Raw genomic sequence first — 26,928 nt, 5'->3', positions numbered from 1 at the left:
TTCATCAATATCCGTTAAGCTATTTTGTGTTTACTTCTAATAAAATTTTTAACATTTTAAGAAACTTTCGCATTTATAATATTAGACTTGCAGTTGAAACGTACCGCTCTCCTGATGACGTGTTTATACAGTAATAATTGCAATAGGCTGATGTATTCTTATTCTAAATGTAGAAGAAAACCTAATATGGGGGCCTTTATTATAGCCCCAGAAGCCGAAACAACAGTTCTTAGAATTTTTGTTGGTCTGTATGTTTGTACACGCATCACGCAAAAACTACTGCATGGAATTGAATGCAGTTTTCACCGATGTATTGCTAGAGATCTAACTTAAAAAATAGTCTCCGTTTTAAATCGAGAAAATATAAAGCAAGATTTTTATCCCGAAAAAACTTATCTACACGGGCAGGACCGCGAGCAAAAATTACTTATACCTACTGCTCTACTTTTCGCCAAAATAGAAGCTAACGAGTCGGTATAAATTTCTCTACTAGCCTAACAAAACTAAAACCGGTCTTAATATGGCGTATGTAGCCAAAATTATATTCTAACAACAAATTATTTACAAAGGGAACTATCCAATATCACGTAACCAATTAAAATCTCCTGTCTTTGAGTATGGATTTTCAAAAGGCTCTAAATACTATTGTTATAATAATATATTCTCTGTTAGGTATTTTCTTAGTTATACTAACGTTTTAGTAAAATTTTCTGAAAATGATGGTATTTTTTTTTTGCTTTGAATGACGAGATGAGCTTTCCTTTCGCCTGATGGTAAGAAATACGACCGCCCATAAACAGTAGAAACACCATCCAACACCTTGAATTACAAAGTACTATTTGATATTTCATTGCGCTCGCCATCCTAAGACATCAAATGTTAAGTCTTATTATGTCCAGTAGTTATACATATGCTGAGTCCAGAACGTAACATTTACGTGGACCACTATTTTAACACCTTGTGTACAGTGGCCGCTATCCAGGCGGACATAAATATATCCTACCACCAGCAAAATATAATATTATCGGAACAATAAATGAGATTGTTACCAAACTCGGTTTATCTTTGTGGTAAAGTTGCTGATTATAAATACACGTCGGTGCGGAGATCAGTATCGCTAGGAAATTAAGATAACTCTTGTGTATACGAAATCAAAACTTCCTCAATATTCGTTTGTAGCTTATACATATTGAAAACTGCCGGTATTTGCTATATAAATTTAGTAACATTAATCAAGATTATTTTATTGGCGATATACATGGTTTGAAGGACATAAGCTGTAGAATTACCAAAAGGCATAATTAGCATCGACATTTCACTAGGCCAGCGTTGTGGACTAAGGCCTAACTTCTCTCTGTGTTATTACCTTGTGATGTTCATAATAGTATCAAGTTATTTTTAAAAACGATTTATAAAATGTTCTTTAGTTTAATTAAGTATTGGAAATAGTTTTAGTCATCTTGTTATTTGTTTGAATTTTATTTAATTGTTGTGATTATTATTGTTAAGTTTAGAGTTCGATTATATTGTTGATGTTAGTATTTTGGCCAAGTACTGTAAACTTAATTAAATGTATAAATAGATAAAAAAAATAAAAATTAAAGTTGGACAGTGTATAATACAGGGTTGATATTGTTTATTATTAATACCCATACACATGTATGCACCTAGGCAAGCGTAATGGACTCAGGCCTAATCCCTCTCTGTAGTAGAGGAGGCCCGTGCCCAGCAATGGGAAAGTATATAATACAGGGCCGATATTATTATTATTATAGTATATACATGACTAGTCAGTATTATACCTTTCTGCGTATTTGTAACTACCTGCCAAATAATTTTGCTGGTGGTAGGATATATATTATATGCGCCCGGATAGCATCGTGCACCTACTATGTTCTATCTCTGCACCACCTCAGGTTGACTGGTAGAGAATGTCTCTGGCATTAAGTCCGTCTTTACATGTTTTGTATGAAGTGCAATAAATAAATAAATAGCAACCACTGTACACAAGATGTTAAAACCCGCCATAGTGGCCCATATGTGTGTCGCGGTCAGGGATCAGCCCGTGTATATACTATTCCGACAGACTGGCATAATTGTGTAGACTGTCAAGGGATAATCATCCTTCGTCAGTCGACGTTCTATTGGACACCACTCCACTTACCATCAGGCGCAGTATACCAGTAATGCTTTCTAACCTCAATAAAATTGAAACAGATCCCACAGTCCGTTGTCAGTACATTTCTTCAATTTATAGTTGAGTTCGTCAACTCCCGCGAGAGTCCATATAATTGAGTTATTGATCTATGGTTACAGACAATATATTTGCTCGATATATGTGTATATATTTGTACAAGGAACTGAATGTTTAATGTTTCTGATATTTCAATATTGAGGAAAACATTGTTGAAATAGGGTACACAAAGTAGAATGAAACTGTAGATAATATATTTGTTTGAATAGCCTCGCGGTGTTGTACCATTTTTTCATTAAAACTAATATTTTGTTTGGTAAGCCCGATTACCGGAAGTTATCAAGAATTGTGGTGTATTCCTGTATGCGAGGAGGCGTCTGGCTTGGTATATTAATAATATAAGCCCTGTATTATACATATACTGTCCCACTGCTGAAAACGTATTCTTTACTACTGAGAGATTAGGCCTTAGTCCACCACGCTGGCCTAGTGCGGATTGGTAGACTTCATATACCCTCAAAATTCCTTTAGAGAACTTCTCAAGTACGCAGTTTTCTTGATGATGTTTTCCTTCACTGTTAAAGTAAGCGATAATTTACAAGGAATACACACATAACGTTAAAATGTTAGAGGTGTGTCCTGGGGATTTGAACCTGCGGATATTCGTCTTGGCAATCCCTTCCACACCTAACTAGCCTATTGCTGTCGTTCGCCGCCATCTTGTCATTATTTTTTTTTATTCTTAAAGAATGGGCTTAGTCACACAAGCGATTATGCCTTCCGTCATTTATTTCTATGTAAATAAACTATTAAAAACTAATTAATTACCTAAAGTTTGAGAACCATCTGCGTTTAGAATTACCGAACGTGCTGCGTGGTGTACGAAGCTATCGCGACACATATACAGCGATCAGAATTTGATTCAGATAGCCGTCTGATGATAGTGCACATTTAAATACGCGTCATTCTGAATATACTTGATAAATGGCAAGTTAAATTCCTTATTTTATGAACATATAAATGTACTGCTCTAAACAACAATAAAAAAAAACAATTGTATTTTTTTTCTTCTCACTTTATCAAGTACAGTCTTTACCTTTCACTGCTTTTGAAAAGAGCAACACCAGAGTTTCTAGCCCGTTCTTCTCTGGTGAGAACTGCTCTCCGAACTGGTGGTAGAGTTAATATTGATGAAATTTAAGTAATGTATAACATTTTACGGATTCAAATAAATCATTTCATTTCATTTCAAATAATATTTATAGGTGATCTCTTGTTCAGTAATTATGGGTTTACGCTTGTACACAGCAAAATATCGGCACGGAGTAATCTGTAATTGTTCACAAATGTGTTACTCGAAAGGTACTGCTTAATAAAATATAAAAGGAAACTTTTTTTATTGGTTTGAATGACGAGACGAGCTTGCCATTCGCCTGATGGTAAGCGATATGACCGCCCATAAACAGCACTCAGCAGCTTGAATTACAAAGTATTGTTTGGTATTCCAATGCGCCCGGTATCTTGATGGTTATATTTTTTAATTGAAAAATTTGTGCACCACGCTGTCTTGATATCGATGACGTTTCGGTGACATCATAGTAATGTCATGGCAAAGCTGTACTAAAAAAATACTGACTCGGACTCAATACATTTGCAGTCTTATAAAAAATTCGCAAAGCTATGCTTAGTTAAAAAACAAATTTACTACATCAGCTGTAAGTTAAAATCCGCCATCTTGCCTCTTAATAAGGTATAAACTAGGAAACCGGTGATGTATTTGACAGCTATTTAAGCAATTCTTAATCACCTCTCAACGCTAAAACAAGTTTATAAGCAAGACTGTACAATAATACATTTATATAATCAAATGAGCGCTAGACGACATTTTTGTAAATTCATCCTCTAAGGCGGTAAAATACGGATACCCCGAGTGCAGCCGCGATCAAAAACTAGTCTACAATAAAAAGGAAAAAAACTAACAACTCTTTATTAAACCCTTTAATCTATTACACTAGAGCTTAGCAAAGCGTGTCGGTTGAGATAAAGCGTTCTCCACAATTACAGACAATTTGATTCTTACTCGTGAGGATCGTTTATTTTTTACCACGAGGGTGTGAGCTCCCGCTGTGTAAGGGACGGTTCACACGTAATTCAAACGTATATTGCAATTATTAATCTTTTAAGATTGGTTTACACCTTTGATTTATACTGTTTTTTTTTTGTTAGATGACGTTTTATGTTTTTTTATCGGTTTGAATGACGAGACGAGCTTGCCGTTTGCCTGGTGGTGAGCGATATGACCGTCCATAAATAGTAGAAAGCCATCCAACACATTGAATTATAAATTATTGTTTGGTATTCCACTGCGTTCACCATCCTGAGGCATGAGATGTTAAGTCTTAGTCTTAGTTACACTGGCTACAATATCCTTCAAACCGGAACATGACGGCAATTACACACTGCTGGTTGGCGGCAGAAGTAAACATTGCGATGGTATACTACCCAGGCGGACTTTCACTTAAGAGTGACCTACTAGCAAAAAGAACGTTTGTGTTTGAATTAGTAATACTCCTAAAGGGTTTATATAAAGTATTAGGAATAAAAATTGGTTGGATTAGTAATACTCCTAAAGGAGTTTTATAATGTATTAATGATAAAAATCAGTGGTAATAATGCCATGTAATTAGTTATATCTACGCTAATACCTTGAAGAGTTCATATATTCATCAGGTTAGCGACTTATTGTAGATTTAAAATTTTAGTATACCGTACTCTAAGTTTAACAATACAGTTGTCGAAGACTAAATGTTTTGATAATTATTTTGTAAGAACATATTATCGCTGTCTTTGTCTATTATAATTTAATTCTATATAATAATATCAGCCCCGTATTATACATATACTGTCCCACTGCTGGACACGGACCTCTATTATAAAGAGGGATTTAATTTAATTCTACTGTTCCAAAATTACTGATTTTCTGGTTAGGAATTAAATAAAAACATATTTTAATCATAAAAAAAACATTAATGCGTGTTTTAAACCAATAATCTTGGCAATACTTTATTCAAAATTTAATTCTGCTGTTCCAAAATGACTGGTTTTCAGTTTAGGAAATTTGAGACATATTTCAGTCATAAGAAAAAAAAATACGTTTTTATAACTAGAAACTAGGCATTCTTTATTTAAAATAAACCCGCAATTGTGTATACCGCCTTAATAGCGTATTTTACCCCATGCTGTTCTTGTAAAAGAATCATTCTCTCGAATCCTTTTTCGGATTGTTTTGAAGTCTGTGATTTAACGGGCCTCACATTTAATGTGTCTTTGAAGAGAATGTATTTTATACAAGCTATTTCATTTTACGCCTTTATCTCCACACTTAAGGTTTAGTTTTACATAAACGATTATTTTTGATTGGTTATTTAAAATGGTGTGGTGAAATATACTCTTGGCAGGTAATATTGTAAATTAACATGTGACTGACTGCAGGTTTGCTCGTGTTAAGGTAATAAATAAAGTTATACCGACTGAATATTATGAAAGTCTATTCTGTGGGAGTTCGCGGATCGGGCAGAAATCCTCGATTCGCCGGGGTCACTCCAAGAAGCCTGTGGAGACACCAGGAAGATCCAGTACTTCTGGTCGGAGTTAGGCTGGCTTGGTTTATAGCTGATATGCACGTCACGTACAATGGCTTGACTATTTTAAAGGCTAAGTGCTTGAAAAGGAGCCCACCACCAATTTGTCGGGTTCCTTTTGGGAAATTTTCACCATTCATTGGTGGTGCAGCAGCGATAGCCTAGTTGGTTGTAGAACGGACTGCCGAGACGAATCTCCGCAGGTTCAAATCCCAAGGGCACACACCTCCGATTTTTCTAAAGTTATGTATGTATTCTTTGTGAATTATCGCTTGCTTTAACGGTGAAGGAAAACATCGTGAGGAAACCTGCATACCTGAGAAGTTCTCTGTAGGAATTTCGAGGGTGTGTGAAGTCTACCAATCCGCACTAGGCCAGCGTGGTGGACTAAGGCCTAATTCCTCTGAGTAGTAGAGGAAGCCCGTGCCCAACAGTGGGACAGTATATAATACAGGGCTGATATTATTATTATTACTGGTGGTAAGTCTCTCATATGTGAGTCCGCCTGGGTAGGTACCACTGCAATGTCTATTTCTGCCGCCAAGCAGCAGTGTGTAGTCACTGTGTTCCGGTTTGAAGGACATTGTAGCCAATGTAACTGGACATAATGAGACTTAACATATCATGTCTCAGGATGGCGACCGCAGTGGGATTTCAAACAATACTTTGTAATTCAAGGTGTTGGATGGTGTTTCTACTGTTTATGGGCGGTCGTATCGCTTACCATCAGGTATCGTCATTCATAGCAATAAAAATACCTTTATCACTACGCTATAGCCATAATTAGGCTTGAAGGGGGCGTCCGAGGAGAACATACCTTGATCGAAATCTCCAAAAAGGGCAAGAGTAAGCCTAACCGGTGAAAATATATGAGACGGTCTTTTATTACTCTGCCTTCCGCCAGCTTTTATTCCACAATAATCTTGATTTGATGTTATTCTTGCCTGACACATTCTTGCAAGCTTTTATTTTATTTCTATTGATGACAACCTAAAGTGCTCCCATCTTGGGCGATTTTGTTAGATAATCCTTACAATAATGCCCGAGCAGGAATTCGAACACAAGACTTTCCAGTTCTGAGCTATCGCTAGGACCACGCGATTTATTACCCCATATCATGGCAAAATACAGTCGAAACATGTTTAACATTTTTATCGTCGGCTGTTAAACAAGAATGCATGGAGCGGTTAATATTTTTTCACGATTTTATCTCAAACCCAAAGTTGGCATAAAAAGAGCGCCAGCGGAAAATTTCAAATTTCCGGACCTCGGCCGATACTATCGTCGAGTGAATTTCGTATTTATAAACCTTTTTAAATGTATTCTGTTTTATTTTTAACCTTGGTATGCGTCTTTCGTTTCCATGGATTGGTTTGAAAGAGTTTTGTTTTATAGCTATATTGAAAATATTATGAACTACAAAACATACCATACAAAATGTTAATATTATTCCGATTATTATGGTAAAGACAATGCATTATAATTTGATTCACTATTGATACAATAAACGGTACAAGACATGAGCACAGATAAACAGTATGTGTACCTCGCATTAATCAACAATGGTAGAGTTGCGTATGTACAGGAACGGTTCCAAGGAGCTATTTTAGTGCAACAAGATACCCCAGGGCCGTCCCGTATGCGTTGAAGAAAGCATTTTATCAGTTTTATATGTATAAAGACTCAATTAGATCGACCCCAGGGTAAAGCATTGTTTACATCACACATGCTTTTATGCAACACCGATTTTGAAGGAGACCGACTAAGGAACTGTAATAGGTAAATAGGTGGAATTTATTGGGTCTTAAATGAATAACTAACGTAGTTTCATAATCATTTATTACAGTCATTATACACTTATATTAAACAACTTACAAACGTATGATGCGTGATCAAAAAGACCGTACGAATCTCAAACAATAGAACAAAACGCGAAATAAACGTTGTTATGAGCCGGTGAAATGCTCTGTTCGCGTGTGGCAACACATTTGCGGGCATTGTTGGCTGCACGAAGCGATTTCTTACACTGTACTTGTTCGTACCCACTTAATACGTAAGATTTTTCGGCCAAGTATCGGAACAGAGTGAGTAATATGCCTCAAAAAGCAGGTCACAAAAAATCTGCTTTTGAGATGGGCAAATTCCTTTTTAAATATAGCTAAAGAAATGTAGAAAAAAAACCTGCTCTCTTTTAGTAAGACCAATATAAGATCTATCAGACTCCTAAAAACCTTAATAGAATAAACTTTACTAACTTCTTTTTATGATTTATCTTTGCATTCAATAATTGTGTTTTTAAACAGTACATTTCACGTATTTATTAAAAAACCTGGAAAACTAAGTTGGTATACTTGGTATTAAGGACCTATAAATACTATAAACCATTCTTATGGGCATGATTGACATTTATCATTCTTTAATCGAAAGTAACTATTCTACAACATAAAATCTTTTAAAAGATGTAGGGACCGTATACAATAATTTATCAGCTATTTTCGCAGTTAAATATTTAGCAAATACTGATCAATAATTTGGATATCCATTCTGACCTCCCCTCAACACAAAATGTCGAATATAAGCGCGAAAGCCTAAACTATAATCGATCAATCAAATACTTGGCGAACACATTGCCCGTGTGCGAAGTTTGGCAGCGCGCCGATGTCACGAACCTATAAAAATATTCACGATTTATGAGTTTCAGAACACAAGCAATATAAACGATTTCACGTATTCGAAGTTCGACTTACACGTATCTTCGCTAGTGTTGCTTCGTTGGTTTGGGCGTTTACTTTTTTTTGTAAGGCGCAAAGGAGCAAATAAGTATTCCATACAGTCATTCATCCGTAGTGCTTGCATGATCTTTAAGACAAGCAAAGATTTTTTACGGTTTCTAAGTCGCTAACCAACAACTGTATTAACTATACAATAAATGATAATATCGACTTTGTATTATACTGTCCTTCTGGTAGGCAGGGGCTTCCTCTACTACTGAGAGTTTTCGGCCTTAGTCCACAACTTAGTTAACTCTATAAAACTGGAGATAGATCGTTTTTTATTTTATTTTATTTTTTAGTTAATTTGGGAAATAACAGAGTACAGTTTTACTTATATAATAAAAGAAACAAATAAAAATACATAATCCATAACAGTTACCACTGATTACATTGTTAATTTTAAAAACAATTTTTATAATATCAAGTCAATAAAATTCTATTAGAATATTATATAGACATTTTTAAGTTGACAAAAGTAATAATCAATTTAAAGTAACAACTCCAACGCCATAAAACCCTACAAAATTTTGATTTAAACATGAAATCCAACATAATACTTTGCGATTGAATTAATTGAACTGGCACCGGAAGCTTTGCGCCGGAAGTGATTGATTGCGTCGCGTTTCATCTGTTCCCATCAATGTTTTAATTCAATTATCTGTTATTTGATTTCTGTTCTATGTGTTTAGTTTGTTTTCAATATTAACACCTTTTGTGTTATATTTTTGGCATATTGAAATGTCCGGTTATAATTTTTATTCGGGTATCTCGTATGCAAGACTCTCTGGGTATGTACCATTGCATTGTTTATTTCTTCTTTCAAACAGTTTGTAAGCTGTCATAACGTTATATCCAATAATTACACGTGCTTAAATGAATTTTAAGCGGCGATAGCCTAGTTGGGTGTGGAACGGACTGCCAAGATGAATGTCCGCAGGTTCCAATCCCAAGGGCACACACCTCTGACTTTTCTAAAATTATGTGTGTATTCTTTGTGAATTTATCGTTCCCTTTAACGGTGAAGGAAAACATCGTGAGGAAACCTGCACATCTGAGAAGTTCTCTATAGGAATTTCGAAGGTGTGTGAAGTCTATCAATCCGCACTAGGCCAGCGTGGTGGACTAAGGTCTAATCTCTTTCAGTAGTAGAGGAGGCCCGTGCTCAGCAGTGGGCAAATATATATAATACAGGGCTGATATTATAAATGAATTTTAAATCAAACGTAAGTGGAATGGGGTCCAATAAAATGTCGACTGACGAGAAATGATTACCACTCGGCAGTCAACACAATTATGCCGGCCTGTTAGAACCGGATATACACAGGCTGATCCCAGAACGCGACACACTTACGTTAGCCACTATGGCGGGTTTTAACACCTTGTGTACGGTGATCGCTATCTGAGTGGATATAAAATATATCCTACCACCTATAAATGTACGTACGTACAATTAATATTTTTTCATTAAACCAAACAACAGTAGCTGGCCATGCCAGATACATAACAAAAATACTATTTGATATATCTGTTTGTCCACAAAAGCTCTCACCCAGCGGTGTAATTTTGCCCGGTCACCTTCGAGTACACAATAACTCTTTTTAAACCCAATTACACGGAACAATGTCGAAAAAGGCGTCCAATTAAAATAAATCACAACTCTTGATATGAAGTAACGGGTTAATTTTTTAACGCGCGTTAAATTGCCCGCGTCACACATTAACTCACTGGAATACGCCATCTATGGATTTGCAGGGAATTTAATTTTAAATACCTTATCCTAAGGCTTTAAATGCATTGGCCGTTTTGTGGTGTCATAGTTGGGATGCGGTTATACCGCAAGCGTTTTTGGTGGATTGTGGTTTTGGAAATTCATCGTTCTCGCATTCAATATTAAGTTTAGTATTAAAATTTAAACGTACTTTTTTATGTCGATTAACTTAATAATGTCATTACAAATTGTTGCAGATACGTCGGGAATAAATTTACGAACAAAATATAATTCATTTATTTATGCATTGTCGCAAGAGGTCGCTGGATGTGAGCCGCTTCCAATAGTAATCTGGTAATCTTTAAGGAAGGCCCATCTTTAGTGGTGGACATCCTGCGGCTGATGATGATGCATTTTCGTCTTTTAACCTAGCGATCTAATTGCTGTTCGCGTATCTATGATGCCCTACCACATGTTCTTTATCCAACTGCTTTCGGTGCATTCGCTACGTCATAATTCCTAAGTGCTACATGCATTCGATAAATTAATACTGAAGGTATAATCGTATGAGCGTGTCCTAGCTTTGTTAGTAGTATATATTTTATATCCGCCCGGATAGCAACCACCATACACAAGGTAATAAAACTCGCCATAGTAGTCCACGTAAGTGTATCGCGTTCCGGGATCAGCCCTTACATCCAATTCTAACAGGCCGGCATAATTGTGTCGACTGTCAAGGGGTAATCATCTCTCGTCAGTCGATATTCTATTGGACCCCACTTCGCTTACCAGGTGCAGTGCTGTCACTTTGCCGTATAGAAAAAACAGCTTATCGCTGTGAGTATGACCGCTGCTATACAGAATACCGATCCTGTATTTACGATAGCTTTCTTTCTATTCCACAAACTGACATTTTGACGTCAACAGTTGAATTGATGGTTCTTCAACTCATCTGCTGGTTAAGTTATTTTGAGTGTGAAATATGTAGGTTTGGTTAAGAATGTCTGAGATGTTTTGAACTGACGTCGAAGTTTGAAGTCAGTTGATTGTAAATACCAATAAGTTTATATCTTTACTTTACTTAATTGTTTTACTTATATTGTATATACAGTAAGCGATGGTTTGTAAAAACGCGCAAATTAATACTTCTGAAAGGGTAAGATTAAATTTGATGACTTTTAAAATTCGAATTATGTATTTAATCGATACTACATCGATTACTGAAATATAGTTGAACTCTTTCATTTCTAACCGTTATGAGTCTTATTATCTAACTAGTTGACTCGACAGACGTTGTCCCGTCTTAACTATGAATTTGCAGCGCGCATTCTGTCAATCGCCGACAGTTATTTCAAACAATTTACAGTTATATAAAATTAATATTTTCGTTAAGTTTTCTTAAATTTTCTAATTTTCCGCGCAATTTTTTCTATCATAAGAACCTTCTCCTGACAATAACAAACACAACAAAGAAAAAATAGTGAAATCGGTCCAGCCGTTCACGCGTGATGGCGTGACCAAGAGAAATAAGGATTCATTTTTATATATATAGATTAAAAGTTTATAAAAACCAATTATCTTCACGCCTCACAATGCGGGGCAGGTACAAACAATAGGGGCATTAATCGAATTAATTTCAATCGACTGCGCACGCCCAATTAGCCGGAATAATAGATCGACGTCACCCCTATAAAGTTTGTCATCTAATTAATAACTTCGAGAAATATTGATATAATGATGTATGACGCGGACGGTGATGGTTGTTTTTGATTGTTTTGAATTGTTTATAGATTCGGTGATGTTAATTGTTTTTTTAATTGTTAGTGATGATAGATAGTTTTGATTATTGATGTTGTAGAGCGTCAAATTTAATACCGTTGTTTATAAATAGATAAAAATACAGTAATAGGTATAAGTAGTTTTTGCTAGCTGTTACGCCAGCGTGAAAAAAATTGGGGTTAATAATCCTACTTTATAATTTTTCGATATAAAATGGAACCTTTATTTTAAGTTAGAACTCTATCAATATATTGGTGAGAACTGAATTCAATTCCATGCAGTAGTGTTTTTGTGATGCGTGTACAAACATACAGACAAACGAAAATTCTACAACCTGGCTTGGCTTCTGTTGCTTTAATAAATACGGCTCATATTATTTTTAAAAATTGTTTTGGTTTTTGTTGCTTAAATAATACCACGCATATTATTTTTCTTTAATATCTTTAATGTACAGACATCGGCCTGTTAAAATTTTATTAAAGTATAGATAAGTATGTAAGTCTTTTGTGCATGAAATCTATGTGGGTGCGTGAGGGTCTTTGCCGCTGAGCACCCGAATGATGTATTCTGATTTGGGGGACATTACAACCAGTGGGTATTATTAGACTATAATGTCTGAGTGTGACGAGGGCAATTAATCGCTTACAATCCAGTGTTCCATTTACCCATTACCTATTAAATTCCAGAAATTTCAAGAAATAACTTATTTTTAAATTTACACGCTACTATTTCCTATTCATTCGTGTATATAGTTTATTTTTTACATAACAATGTAAAAGTTCATGCGAGCATACATCGTGACCGTTAAACGAGCGTAGAATAATGTTTCGAACGAAAAGCCGCATCACTAAATCTCAATAAGTATGTAAATGGTTCATCTATTTTAATTAGCTCCTAGAATTGTACGTTTGATGTACGAACGATGAGGATGTACTAATGTGTGGATGCGGTATGTGTGTTACGGATACTGATGAAGTTCTGTATGAATATATTCTCTTTATAATGTTTTTATAATTTTATTTTTATTTTTATGGATTGCCAACAAAATTCACAATGTTACAATTATAATTAAAGAATAATTAGAAAACACAATGCACTATTGCAATTACGATTACACGCAACCACAACATACTCAGTAAAACAATAAAATTAGAATAACAAAAACGAACTTAATAAAACTCTACACAATCAATTAAACAACTAAATAAATGAAATATATTAAAAAATTAAGATACAAATTACCGTTATCAGAATACTATAGGTCTTCAACATAATAATATAATATGTAGGGTTGTATACACCGATGACTGATGAGACTGCCTTGCTGGCGTAGTTGTACTACATGCGCGGTATTATAGCGCTTTGAGGTCCTGGGTTCGAATCCAGGGTTGGGCAAAGTGATATTTGGGTTTTCTGCTCAGTATCAGCCCGGAGTCTGGAATTTGAGCCTGATATGGCGATAGGCTCGCCCCTCATCACATCATGGGACGGAACACGCTTGACGAAAAGTGGGTGCCCTGGTGGCGCCTCTGCATACCCTTTTGGGGATAAAATGAATGATGAAAATTCATTATCATAAATGTTTTTTTTTGTTTTGTAGTAATATATTTATATGTAGAAGAAAATAGACTTTAGTGCTTTGTTCATGTTTGAGTAGGAATAGGTCTTGGAGAAAGAAATGATATTATATATTTCTTGTAAATATGTATGTAAAGAAAGGTCCTTTTTAAGCTCATGGCGCTTACGAAGAAGCGTGAGATTTGGCATCATTAAGAATCGTAATATAGAGATCAAATGCAGAAAAATAAAGTTCATGTCAAATATGAGTTAGAAATATACTAAATTACTTTTTACCAGGACTTCTATTGATAAAAGTAACACTGTCACATCAAATTATTCTAAAATACTGTTAAGATCAGAAAACGCGCAGAAAACGCGTGGTAGGTACTTGCTGCCTCAAAAAAAAACACTTTACTACATTATACTAGACATTATATCAAAGGAATTTTTATTCTAAATAAACTTCTTTTGATAAATAATAAACGTCTTTCAACAATGCATTTCTTAACAGAAGTCATTAAAAATATTAATGCCATATCGCCTTGTTAGTACGTTCAGGACGCATCGTTAACCCTCCCATTTTAATTGGTAGATTCTTAGTAAGATATCGATTCTCGTCTCTCGAAGACAATCGAGTGTGTTAAATTCAAAGTGAGGAATCTGACATTACCGAAGTTGTCTCAAACGACCTTTCAATGAGTAAGTTAAGTCATTTACAAATTTACAAACTATAGATGATAAGGACTTAAAATATTAAAAAGAAATCAAAATAAAAGGTGACTAAAAGATAAAAAAGGTTACTAAAATCAGTCTATGTTTAAGTATTTAGTCCTTATATATGAAATTGGAGTTTTGTATGGGAGGAATACTAAGACTTTTTTTTTTTGTAAAATATATTAATAAACTTATCTGTGTACTTTTGCCATCTCATAGGGAGTTAAGGACCTAATATTATTCGCAGTAGAAGGCGTTATGTCCTACCTTTCAAATAATTTACAATTACTCGCATATAGTCGATTTGTTGTAAAACAAAACTTAAAATCAATATTTTGTAAATTAAGTACAATTAGCAAAACAAATATCGTGAAAAAAAATATTTATCCTTTTCAAAAAGTTATATAGGTTCGTTATACCAATTATTATGCGACATTATTTGAAAGTACTCTATAAATGTACTACATTTGTATAACCGACAACGTGCATTTGAAAAAAGAACTATTTACGTTTAGTTCATTCCGTCTCTGAATATGGAGTAGGCATAATCAACAATGCCGTTTATTCTTACTTTGCTGCTGACAGAGCTATACATTGTACCAGTACAATGAGCTATAAATCTAGCTCTGTTTGTTCTAGTGAAAATGTCTGAACTAGAAAGTTTGCTTTTCGTTCAATCTTATTTCGCCCTGAAGGACTTGAAGTTTTCTACGCACTTACAGGAATGTTAGCTTTAGAAATATATTTTATGAGTTATGATTTATTAGTATTAGATAAGGGTGTACACACATAACGCGTTCAAGACGCGCGTTTTTTTTTAACGCGCTTTCCACGCGTGTTCAGCAAGGATATGTCGCGTTCCGAGATCAGCCTGTGTATATCCAGTTCCAACAGGCCGGCATAATTGTGTCGACTGTCAAGGGGTAATCATCTCTCGTCAGTTGAAATTCTATTAGATCTAACTCCACTTACCATCATGCAGTGAGGTCACTTTGCCGTTTCCGAATAATAAAGAAAAATCTGACTACATTGCATTTATTGCGCGCTTTAGTTAATAAAGGTATCGTTATTATATTAAAAAAACGACGTATGCAGACATTCTTTGTGTTTTAATTTAAAGGTAAGTAATAAAAATAAAGTAAAAGCCTCAGTGGCGTAGCGCATGTGCGGTACGACAACGCTCTGAGATCCTGGGTTCGAATTCCGTGTCGGGCAAAGTTATATTTGGGTTTTCTGCTCAGTATCAGCCTGGAGTCTGCGATTTGTGCCCGATGTGGCAATAAGCTTGCTCCTATCACATCATGGGACGGAACACACTTGGCGAAAAGTCGGTGCTATGGTTACGCCTTTGCATACATCTTCGGGCATAAATGCGTGTAATAAAAAAACGGTTGTTTATGAAACAAACAGCTGAGCTGTTTCAGAGTTTGAACATTAATTACTTATTAAAAGATAATTATTAGCTTCCACAAATAGAACAGACGTAGTTTTTATATTTTTAGCGGCTCTGAATGTTTTCATTTGTTTCACCTTACTTACCATTAGGGGTAAATAGGTATAATTATTTTTTAATACACTTATAGAGGTTTTTTGAAGGCTAAAACGATTTCAATTCTCATTTGGTTTAGTGGCAATTGCTTGGGTATATTTAGTAGTTATTGTTATATATTTTAGTTGTTTATTTGTAGTTTTCCTTTTGAATGTACTTTTTTAATTGGCTTGTCACGGATTTATTATTGTCATATACTAATAAATAGCAAATGAATAACAAGTTTTCCTAAAGATATTTTAGTTATAAGCCAAGGCTTATAGGGTGTTGATATCGGTCAAGCAAACATTCCAACCCATAGTTTCTTAAATTATTTCGTCCATTCACCACTTTGAAAACAATAATTCTTTAGCGCCCCTACAAATTATTTTATATGTACCCAATGTGTCATGAGTCTTATAGTCATAATAAACGACATATTAGTGTAGGTACGTAAGTTAAGTATTTAAAAAAATAATAATTTGGTCGTTCCATCACCCTCCCAATTATCTCTAGACATTGCTGTCCATGGAAAGCCTCCAATACTCACAAGGAGGAGTTATTGCTCATTTTGATGGCGACCGATCTAAACCTTAGAAAATCCATTCTAAATACTTGACTATTGCATCTACCCCACTTTAAAGTGGGATAAAAAATATCAAATTTACACTAGCATAAATTATCATTAGGTCTCCAAATATGTAAAGATGTTGTCGACGCTACACAACATTTTGGCGAGAACAAAGAGGTCTAATTAAATGACTCGAAAGCTCATTTACATAATTTCATTATTTTTTAACACAGATCGATTTCAAGTTGCAATTTTTACATCCAGAATTCCTCACGCAGAAATCCTTTTAGCCCGGAGGAAGTGTGAATCCCGTGTCCTGGAAAGGCGGTGGACGTGAGCCGGGCCTCGCATCCGCTCGTCCTTTGTGCTGAGCGGATGCGAGAGGGTTGTCTGAACAGGGAATCTTTTACTGTATCTAATTTTCAATTTTGCAACTGGGTTATATAAGGGTACAGGACTCGGCGGTAATTACACATTTAAAGACAGAATATAAGTCAGCGGAAAGCAAGAAATATACGTCTACTGGCGTTCAATAAACCGCACCTTTAGATCTAAGGTGATCTTACTCAAAAGAGACAATTTGTGAGTAACAAATAAAAAAGATTTGAAAACAATTGTGAATCAATGTTGCTAGTTTATTATTTTGTCTTTTTCTCGCCATAGGATTATAGAACATGTTTTAGAAGGTCATTTTCGAACAAAATCAGAATATATATTTTGAATTAGGTCACTTTAGTTCTAAGAGTGCGAAAAGATCCCAATCGCTTTTACAACCCATCGTAAAAATGAACCAATCACAGCATAGTTTTTTGACATGTTTACAAATGACGTATTTTGTTTGGTTCAGTTTCGGGATCGGATTGAAGATTAGTTTTCTCTTAATTACAATTTAAAATAGTTTATAATAATATCAGCCCTGTAAATATACTGTCCCACTGTTGGGCACGGGCCTCCTCTACTACTGAGAGAGATCAGGCCTTAGTTCACCACGCTGGGCTAGTGCGGATTGGTATACTTCACATGCACTCCAAATTCCTATTGAGAACTTCTCAGGTATGCAGGTTTCCTCACGATGTTTTCCTTCGCCGTTAAAGCAAGCGATAATTCACAAAGAATACACATATCATTTTAGAAAAGTCAGAGGTGTGTGGCCTTGGGTTTTGAACCTGCAGACATTCGTCTCGGCAGTCTGTTCCACAATAAACTAGGTTATCGCCGCTTGATAAAATAGTTTAGTATTTCTGATATTTTTTTACATATAAACAAAAATGTTATTATAATATTGTATGACATTAATATCTGTAAAGAAATCTAAACTTTACTAATAATGGAACACTGCTCATGACCCTTAGTTCAAGTCGTGATGATGAGACAATATACCCATTGTTAGCAAAGATTGGGTAAAACCCGTTACCGTGTCACAGAGGTCACATTTAATACGAAAACAAACTAATTGGATGCTTTTTGTAATAAGTGAAGATCTAAAGAATCCAATTGTTTTGAGTGCCCAGTCTATACTAATATTATAAAGCTGAAGTGTTTGTTTGTTTGAACGCGCTAATCTCAGGAACTAGTAAACTGATTTTGATTTTTTTACCACTAGGAAACTATATTAGGCACTCGTAAGTGCTATATGCCACTTTAATCCCGGCAAACTTTTCACACAGACGGAGCCGCAGAAAACCGCTAGCAATGTATAAAAAAATTATTTCCACTAATGATACGTAATGATTTCTTATGTTTACGCGAACGTTAGACATTAAAATTTATCAATTTTTCGGATTTTTTCGGTTTTAATATTTTACTTTCCTCCTGATGTTCCCCGCCGTGACCACGAAGGTTGCAGTCTTCGAAACATCTAAGCAGCTATAAGCATACTAAAAAAGTAATAGAACGCTATAGTAATTTAGGTATTGTTACGTTCATTTATTAATGTCACATCACTAGTCAATAGTTTATCGTTATGACTTTTCTGTCGCAACACTAGTTGTTCAACAGTTGTCGTTGACGGTAGTTTTTTTATGTTATAGGGAGCAAACGAGCATAGGGTAAGTACAAATTCGTCCACGAACATCTGCAATAACAGGGAGCACACATGCGTTGCCTTTTAGGCAGGAATACGCTCTTTTTTTAAGGTCGCCAGGGCCCTTATTCTGTATGGTAGTGTAAACGCGTAACGCGTCCGTGTCATGTTATCTTCGGGAAATGAGCGTGGAATGGTATTCTGTAAGCCAAATTTCTATAGTCCTAAACATGACGCGTTGTGTTACGTGCTTGTTACGCACTGTTAAAATAACGCGCGGGATAGAGAATAAGGCCCCAGGTCGTATTTATCCGGAAGTGCTGCTGGGGGCAGTTTCTGATACGGACGGGCATTCGAATACTATCAGCAAGGATATAGCGAAGTGTGCTTCAATAAAGTGATTTTAATTATTTGTGTTTATTCCTGCAAATTCCTTCTGAGCGTTTACAGTAGTTTTGTAGCAGGAGAAATTTCAAGCGGACGAAACCGCATTTAACACTTAGATTAAATATATATATTGCAGGGGCCTTATTCTCTATCCCGCACGTTATTCAGTGTGTAACAAGCACGTAACACAACGCATCATGTTTAGGACTATAGAAATTTGGCTTACAGAATACCATTCCACGCACATTTCTCGAAGATGACATGACACGGCCGCGTTACGCGTTTACTCTATCATACAGAATAAGGGCCCAGCTAAATAGAACGATGAGCTTTACCCGTTACCTCCACGCGGGAAATAAAGGTTCATCAGTAATTAAAGGGTCTCTAAGCGAGATTACCATATCAAAACGACCGCAGGCGGAGTCACGGCGCATTACTGTACACCAATGGCGGATAGCAACTTTAATTAAGTAATCGAATTTTAGATAAAAATGATCTAAACTAATATAAAGAGAAATGATTTGATTATTTGTATGTGTGTAATGGATGAAATCAAAAACTACTGAATCGATTTTGACAATTATTTTATTGATAGGAACCTTCAATTCTGTAGAGTGATTTAGGCTATATTTATCAGGGAAATTGTCAGTAATACGGGCGAAACCGAGCGCAGAAGCTATATAAAGCTAAAGAGTTTGTATTTATATTGAGTGCATCTCTGAAAAAATAAACCGATTAAGGTACTAGTTTTTTTAATTATAACAATGCATTTGTCTCTAATTTGCATTTCCCACCTTAGTATCAGCCCTGTATTATACTATCCCACTGCTGGGCACAGGCCTCCTCTACCACTTAGAGGGATTAGGCCATAATCCATAATGGCTTAGTGCGGATTGGTAGACTTCACACACTCAAAATTACCCACCTTAGCTATAAGGTAAATCGGATTTAGCGAAAAAGGTTTAAAAATAGCCTGACAGTAACAAAGAACAAACGAAATAAGGAAATCTTTTTAGTAAATACGAAACAAAATTAAAACGCTCTAATTTGTTTCGTATCCGTGACGGTATGCGACGAAGACCGTCAGAATTGTTAAACGAAATACCAATTGGTTCTGTAATTGGGCGATATTTTGCGTCAGGGTACTAGGTATTACTCGCAGTTTCGTTCAGGTGATTTTTTTCCGTATAAATATATGGGGTTCAACAGTCAACTATGTTTTTATTATTATGTTAATCTATAACCTAAGCCATGTTATATATTTATGTATATTAGAGTTGGCTTAGCATTTCTAACTTTACCTCCTTCCAATTACCATAAAAATATTTTCACAAGTCTTCGCAGTTAGGTTTGAGTTCGGATTTGTCAGTCGGTCGTATAGGCCGCGGCTTACAGCCACTTTTTTGCACCCACACGCAGGAATTGCGAAACGACCCAAACTAAGTGACCTAAACTTACGAAAATATAAATTCATCGAGTCCCCACATTTATCTATAATCTTACTTTACATATAAGATAATTGTAACAGGCCAATGTGTGCATTACAGATACTGAAAAAAATGAGGGTATATATCAAACCAATAGAAGCCAAAACAACAGTTTTTAGAATTTTTGTCTGCCTGTATATTTATTGGATAATAAATATTAAAGGTGTCATCAAAGTATATAAATACCTCTTAAGTTTTTTTTGTGGTTGCAACATTTTCTTCTTGTCACTTGTGTTTCAATTACGGTGCATGTACTTTTATATTTAAACGTATTACAATAGAATTCTTACTAATTTATCATTAAAAGCCCAAGAATTAACAATTTTTGTATACGCATCACGCCAAAACTACTGCAAGGAATTGGATGCAGTTTTCACCAATCTATCACTAGAGGTGTAAAATATAAATCGGGACTTATCCCGGATATATAATAAGATTTATTGAAACTCCAATCATCAACTATCAACCCGCATGCTAAATTGATTTTTTTGTTATTTAGAAAAACATTTTACAACCAATCATGTATCGATATATTTCACTACATTGCTAAAATATATTAAAATTTTAAGTGATTTATACGACGAGCCTTCAATAAAGGCGTCTTGTAAAAACGTTGTATCCAAGCTAACGTTATAGGGGGTAAACATAGACGCTGAGATTAATGGTAAATCATCGCAAATTCTCTTTATGCGAGGCGCGAGATACACATGTTGATGGTGATAAGCGCAAGCGGATACCTTGAATAATGTCATCGAGTAATATTTTTATGATATTTTTCTAATTTAAAATGAAAATATCAGAACAAAGCTTTTTGATATGCTTACAAATGACTCATTTTGATCGGAATTCGGATCAATGATTATTGAATTTTATTTGTTTATTGAAGGCGGTCGTTAATCTACACAAGGTGATAAAACCCGCCATATTGACTCAGAAAGTGTACCGCGTTCCGTGATCAGCCTGTGTATATCCGGTTCCAACAGGCCGGCATAATAGGGGACCGGCCTATGCTTGATTTTGTACATTATTCTATATGTAATGTTTAATAATACCAAAAAGAAGCACTCCTGCGAAAACTGCATAGAAATTGGTTAAAAAATGAGCGAGTAATTCATATAAAAAATATTGTAATGTGCAGATGTGGGCGCGATATGGGGATATCGCTTCATCTCTTTCTTTCGCACGCGTCGTAATTCTCGATGACGTCACACGTAGGTATTTCGTCTCTTTTCTGTTTCTTGTTAATTACCCCTTCCACCGAAATTCAAAGACTTATAACTTGTTGATTTTTCCCAGATTTTAATAATGCCTTCTGTGTTATAATTAATATTATGTAAATATTTGATAGTAGTAAAGAACAAAAAAGAGTCCGGTACACTATTGTGTCGACTGCCTAATCATCTCTCGTCAGTCGACATTTCATTGGACCCCACTCCACTTACCAGTGTAGTGGGGTCACTTTGTCGTCCACGTATAATAAAAAAAACACTGACACTTTTGCTAATCCCATGGACTACGTTGGTTACCCGTTCTAACCAAAAACCATCTACATTGACTTTACTACCATCTAGTGAAGGCAGCCTATTAGTTATAGGAAAAATTACATAAAGCATGGATCAAACACTGCATTTCTGACACCACGCTCTCTCTTCCAATATAAACACACCTTTAGACGGGCGGCAACTCACGATGTAATCATAAACCGAACAGAGCTGTAAGGAAAGCCGATACACACGCGTGCGCTTTGGTAAATTATGAACTATACTCTTTTTATAGCGACGCAATATACTTTATAAGGGATACAAGAGACTTATGTCTTAGAACAGGCTATTGAGAATTAGGCATACACTTAAATAGCAACTATTTACCCTTGTCTTTCTATGAAAAGAAATGTGCATCCGTAATGTGAAGGTAGCTCAATAGGCCGGCATGATTATATGGAATGAGATAGTCATCTGTTGCCATTCGATACTTTATATTAAGGTCTGCAAATATATTGTTAAGACAGGACAAGGTATGTCGGGTCAGCTAGTAAATGATAAACAAAAGAGTGCATACGTAAACCGACGCTAAAAATTTACTTGAACGTTGCGATAGACCCATAAATTAGACGACAAAAAATGCTAGTCTAACAGTTGTAATTGGGGAAAAATGTTGTTAATTCGATGGAACGTGGACACAAGCCTTGCTCGCAGCACGAGCACTAAACCGTGTCAATCAGCGTGTCACATGCCGAGGCTGGCGCACGGCCAATTTTGCACAATTGCTAGCAATGGCACCCTGTCGATACTATCGATTGATCGTTTTTATAACTAGATTTTGGTTATTCGTTCGTTTGATACATCTATCGATGTGATATGCTAAATATATTCTTATCCCCTTATTCATAGATTTTATTTATCTAAGGACGGAGCAAAGCTGTGATAACAAGTCTGAGATACAATAATATTAGCCAATCACAACGGCCCTATGTCTGCACTGCGAAGGCCAATGAATGCCGTCAGCACAGAGAAACAGACTTGTTATCACAGCAATGCTCCGTTCATAGACAAAACGTCTATGAATAAGGGGGTAAGTGTATTAAAATTAAATTAAGTCCCCCACGTGACCACGAAGGCTGCAGTCTTTGATACGTCGTCGAGTGAAAATTAAAATATAAAACCGCGATAAAATTCGAAAAATAGTTTAATTTTAACGTTTAACATTCGCGTAAAAATATTAAATCATTATTAGAGTGTACTTATATTTTTACCGACTCTAAAAAAGAAGAAGGTTGTCAATTTAACGTGTGTTTTATAGATATAAGTAGTTATGTTAATCCAGGTCATGGTGTGTGTGCGCATCTCCATTCAAATTCGTTCAGTGGTTTCTGATTTATAACATATAACTATTTTTAAAATCTTTATTATCAGTATGATGAGATAGATGACCATTTATAAACAATAGCAATACTACCCAAAACTAGGAAGTGCAATTTGCATCACTAAATGCTAATGGGCTCATACTGAATCAGTTAAATTTCATAATATTGTTTCTTGTTTTTCTTCTCAAAAAGGAACACAGAGCACATGCCGCACACTCCTAAATAACAGCATTTCACATGGAAGAAGACCAGCTATTTATTAAAATTAAGTTTTCGCAATATTATCGATATTCCATACATAAATATCGATAGATTTATCGATGTAGCTAATCGCGTATCAGCTCCGCCCCCGCTTAGGTCGGCACTCGACGGTTATCTCCGCTCGTGATGTATTTATTGGGATTGAACAGTGGTTTCAGCGTGATATAAGTTGAGGTTCTGGTTTAATGATAGCTTTGCTATGGAGGGAAGTGGACAATTCATATTTCCAACTCCTCCCTATCTTTCTATTTGATTATATTCATTGCGGGATAATGACATATTAGTTTTCCCTGAGACTCGCCGAGCTTCACCGCTCGAGTTCATAAAATACGTGCCACTGCTGATCCTGGCTTACAAGAGGTGTAGTGGTGGGTGAGGGCGAGTAAATTCTACTGATTTAATGTTAGTGTATGAAACCGTTGAACTGAGTTTAATTCCAGGATATAAAAAATATGTGTGTTTACTTAAAAAGCGGCGACAGCCTAGTTGGTTGAGGAACGGACAGCCGAGACGAATATCTGCAACTTCAAATCCCAATGGAACACACTTCTGATTTTTCTAAAATTATGTGTGTATTCTTTGTGAATTATCGCTTGCTTTAACGGCGAAGAAAAATCTCGCGTAGAAAATTGCATACCTGAGAAGTTCTCTACTTCTCTATTCCCTTGGTGCTATAAAACATACATCGTGTACTAACAATACACTTACCAGAAAAAAAAACATTAAAAAATGGTCGGAAAGTCTTTGATAATTGTTTGAAAATCATAAAACTATGGAAAAACTAAACTTAAAAAAACCTTAAAACTAGGTTTCCTTAAAATCCTATCAGTTGATTTTGGCAATACAACATTATATTCTACTATTCCGATAAAATTCAGGTAGTTATAAAGGTTAAATACATCATATAACACATCTGACACGCGTGTATAGATCACGTAACACTAATACATAAATACTATCAGTGGAAACAAAACATTCTGTTCAGTGCTCGCGTGCCAAGCCATCGATACCGACCGTTAATAATAAATACAAACATTGTTTTACCTTTTAACGTTTCTAACACGGGATAGCGAGCTTTAGCTTCTTAGAATGGATAGGGAAGAATTTTTACAAAAGCTATATAATTTTAAATGGCCTCACTGTAGACATATTTCGACAGTCCTCAAGAACAAAATCTCATTTGTAAAATGCTCTGGTTGCGGTTGAAGGTTTAATATCAATTACTCACCTCAACATAGAAATTAAATTAATTTAAGATAACATTTAAATTTTTTATAACAATCAATAGTTTTGAAATGAGTAGGTAATTAATAATGATTTCTTATGTTTACGCGAATGTTAGACATTGAAATTAAACTAGTTTTCGGATTCTATCGCGGTTAGTATTTTATTTTTCTCCCGACGTTTCGAAGGCTTTGCAGCCTTCATGGTCACGGGGGGAGTCCGTGTTTTACCATGTTTCATCTCTTTCTTTCGCAGGCGTAGTGATTACCGATGACGTCAAAGGTGGGTATTATGCCTCTTTTCTTTTTCTTGTTACTTACCCCTTCCATCGAAATTCAAAAACTTTTTGATTTTTGCGGATTTTAATCATTCCTTTTGTTTTATAATTTATAAAACGCAATTTTTGATAATAGTACAAAATAAAAATAGTCCGGTACCCTATTGTGAGTGCTTATGAGAAATGACGCCTTAAATATATAAAACGATTAATCGAAGCCAGATATTCACCAATCGAATGTACCTATATTGAAATATAAGGATACCAAGAATCTTAGTAGTCAATACCGAACCGTACCCTCACTAAAAACCTCTTAACCCTCTTAATAAAATATATCTCCATTTAGTTCCATTAAATCGAGGCTCAAGAGCTTGTACACAGCTTAAATCCATTGCAAATTCGAAGATACAAAACAGAAAAAAAAAGAAAGAATCCATTCAATTAAATCAAGCGAAAAATCTCATCTGAAAATATAAGGCGAAACAATTAATTGGAGGCAAAAACGGACAAAGGTGGGTCGAAACTTTTACATTTGTGCGAGTGTACAGTTTCCATTAACCCAGTCAATACAGTTTTTAACATTTCTTTTTAAATCGTTAGGTTTAATTAAAACCGCGTTCTGTTGCCGGTGATTTTTCTGTTTAATGTTGTTTTAATGGCTCAAGGTGATTCGTTTTGATTTATTAAGGATGTTATTTAGAAAAAACGTTGCTTATTCTTTCTTATAGACTGTTGTTACTGGCAGAAGGTAGTTTACTTCTAAAAATAAGGTGATTTCAGCGTTGATCAGATAGCGTATTTACTATTAATTTTTAGACTTGTGGTAGGTCTCTCATATGTGACAGTCCGCCTGGATTGTTACCACCACATTGACTATTTCTGCCGCCAAGTAGCAGTGAGTAGCAGTAGTGAGATAACATTTTCATGCCTGTATAAAAAAATCTCAAAGCACAACTTTATCTCAAAAAGGAGAGGTGCAACCCAGCAACCAACTTTTCGTCATATGCACTTGTCCAGTAATGTAATAAAGAGTGAGCCTATCGGACACAAATTTTAGAGCCTAGGAAATTAATACTGACCAGAAAACCATATTAAGTTTGACCAAATTTCGAATGTATAGCTATTCAAAACAATTGCCATTGACGCAATTGACACTGATGGTGAGTCAGCAACTGAAATTAGCTATGCCAATTACGGCTAAGCAGTGTATCGCGAACAATCTTTTAACAACGTAGTTGAAAAAAACGTATGTAATACAAAGAAGTGGAGTAGTTAGGAATCTAAATATTTAACTAGACAAGAAATCAATGCGGTCTAGAGAACCGGGGCAGTATTGATTGGGTACGGAAAATTTAATAGCTATTGTTTGATATTGTTTGTTTTGTTGGGACTCAGAAATATACTGTATAATTATATGAAAGATGTAGAGACAAAAGAAATATTGTTTCCAAGTAATTTAAATAAAAATGTCTCCAACTTGATTAAGACGACTTAATTGAAGTGGTGTACTTATAAAGAAAGCTGAACTAAGAGATCACAGTTATGGGTAGAGATAATGATCTCTTCATATTCGGTTACTCAACTGAACATTGCATAACTCTGTTATAAAATAATATGGCCGGTAAGATTGGATCCAATGACAAAACAAATCACAACAAAAGGAACTTTAAGAAGTTACCCTCTCCCCACACTAGTGTTTTTGAAAGTGGCGTTTCCATGGTAACCACAATGTCTAGTATTCTCATGAGATTATGGTCATAATGTCTCATTTACTTAACTGCTACACTTATTCATTGACTGGCCTTCTCTTAAAGAAAAATTGCTCTTATATCCATACCAATTTTCACCGCGTTAGTTATGGCCTGGAATTCCTTCATTTTTAGAACTTTGGAATGCCTCGGTGGCATAGCTGTACCGCATTCGCGGTATGGTAGCAC

The 26,928-nt window shown here is 35.4% G+C and overlaps 1 protein-coding gene across 11 annotated transcripts in view; it reads left to right on the top strand.

The window, feature by feature from the left end:
- The window catches only part of LOC115455890 (protein madd-4), a 416,434-nt gene that overhangs the window by 269,821 nt on the left and 119,685 nt on the right, over nucleotides 1-26,928 (top strand). The window lies entirely within an intron of this gene.

The sequence above is a fragment of the Manduca sexta genome, chromosome 5 (genome assembly GCF_014839805.1).
Source record: "Manduca sexta isolate Smith_Timp_Sample1 chromosome 5, JHU_Msex_v1.0, whole genome shotgun sequence".
NCBI lineage: Eukaryota > Metazoa > Arthropoda > Insecta > Lepidoptera > Sphingidae > Manduca > Manduca sexta.
This window is presented reverse-complemented; position numbering and strand designations above follow the sequence as displayed.